The sequence below is a fragment of the Helobdella robusta genome (genome assembly GCF_000326865.2).
Source record: "Helobdella robusta unplaced genomic scaffold HELROscaffold_26, whole genome shotgun sequence".
Lineage (NCBI taxonomy): Eukaryota > Metazoa > Annelida > Clitellata > Rhynchobdellida > Glossiphoniidae > Helobdella > Helobdella robusta.
The window spans coordinates 1,462,485-1,464,930 of NW_008704349.1; positions in this window are offsets into that span (position 1 = coordinate 1,462,485).

Genomic DNA, 2,446 nt, shown 5'->3' on the forward strand with positions numbered 1-2,446 from the left:
GCTGACGACGACGATGATGATGATGAAGAAGAAGATGATGATGATGATGACCTTAGAGATGATGATAATGATTACGATGATAATGATGACGACGATGATGATGATGTTGACGATGATAATGATGATGACGATGACGATGATGAGGACGATGATGATGATGATGATGATGACCTTAGAGATGATGATAATGATTACGATGATAATGATGAGGACAATGATGATGATGATGATGATGACCTTAGAGATGATGATAATGATTACGATGATAATGATGAGGACAATGATGATGATGATGATGATGATGATGATAGGAAGCTGATTATTTATTCAGAAACGCAAAATTTTCCGGCATGAAGATGTGAAAAATTATGAAAACGGGCAAAGAAAATGAATGAAAAAAGTTGGAAATGAGAAAGAGAGAGAGAGAGAGAAAGAAAGAAAGAGGGAGAGAAAAACGATTGTGAGAGTGGAGAATTTATGGAGGAGAAGGAAGATAGAGAGAGGAAGAGAGAGAGAAAGAGAAAAGATGATGATAATAATGTTTAAAATAAATATGTCTTCAGCATGACTTATGATGACCGATCGATGCCTGTTGATTCGCAATGGATCGAGTGAACGAACGGATGAATGGAAAGATGAATGATTGAATGAGGGAATGAACAGAAAGGAAAAATAAATGAATGAACGAACGAATGAATGATTGAATGAATGAACAAACGAACGAACGAACAAACAAACAAACGAACAAACAAACGAACGAATGAAGGAATGAGTTAAAAGATGGATGAATAAACTTGAAAATGAAAGAATAATATAATGAATGAAAATGTTAGGAATTGAACCTAACAAAAATGGAAACATTCGTTTTTTGTGCAAATTTACATACAAAAATACAAACTAACACTCACACAAACAAACACACATACATATATGTTTGTTTATTAGTATGTTTGTTTGTTTGTTTGTTTGTTTGTATGTATGTATGTTTGTTTGTTTGTTTGTTTGTCTGTTTGTTTGTATGTATGTATGCTTGTACGTATGTATGTTTGTTTGTTTGTTCACATGTGAGTCGCTCGATAGCCTCGCTTTTCTTCAACGTCTTCGAACGTGACATTTTACTTAGCAACCTAACTAGCCGGCCACCAGCACAACACAATTAGAGCATCTTTTATGCCTGTAAGAGTAAATTTAGTTGTTTTAGTGGTGAATTCAGTATTTGTTGTTGTTGCTGTTGTTGCTGTTGTCGTTGTTGTCGTTGTTGTTGTTGCTGTTGTTGTGGTTGTTATAAATTCAGTAATTTTAGCGGTATTAAATTTAGAACTTTCTGTAGTAGCATCATTATTAATTATCTTATTGGCAGTGGCAGTACTGGTTGCAGTAGCCACAGCAGTACTAGCAGCAGTAGCTGTAGTATTTTTAAAAGTTTAACATCTACCAGAGTAGTAAATCACTTACCCCATGTCCCGGATAGTTGGATGATTTATATAACATGAACACACGCGTCTCTATGGCCAACACTTAATCTAAGATAAATTTATGCTCAGGTATAAAAATGCATAAACACACACATACACATTTACACAGATACACACACACAGATACACACACACACTTACACGTACACACAGATATACGCACGTACACCACACACACACGCACGCACACGTGCACACATATAAGCAACGTAGACCAACGTATGAAATTGCCACAAAAAATTTGAGTTTTAAACGCAAAATTGTAACAGATATAGACATATCTGAATGCACTTATCAAATCGTTGAGCATGATAGGATAAACACTGAAAATTTTTTATTTGATATTACAAAATCAGTATAAAAAATTTACAGATTTTAATTTGTAAACGCGAAATAAACATCTAAAATACTTTTCTGAAAGAATTATTAGCTAAAAACATACTAATATAATTAACGAAACAATTTTAAAAAATTTCAAAAAAAACTCAAACAAAACAATCTCGTGGACGAAGACAAATATACAAACAAACAGAAATATACACAAACAAACAAACAGAAATAAACACAAACTAACAAACAAAACGAAACATAACCAGACATATTAATTCAAAAACACGTGAACGCACATCCGAATATTCTTCCTTGAGATAAAAACAAACTCGGAAAGAAGATCGTAAATTGTAAATTGCTTTTCTCCAAATAATACTAGACAAGGATAATTCAGTAACTGCTAATATTCCATCAGATTGAATACTTTCATTACAATTCACTAACCTAAAAAATAATAAATAAATTCTTCACTAGATTTTCTATCATCAATACCCGGAGTTCTAGGCAAAGGCAGAGGAATGGACTATAGGGAAATGGGCGTTGGGGCTGAAGCAATTGAAAAATGGTACCATGGAGTGAAACCATAGAGAGTGAAGCTTTTGGGAATGGAATTTCGCAGTTTTTCCCATATTATTCTTTAC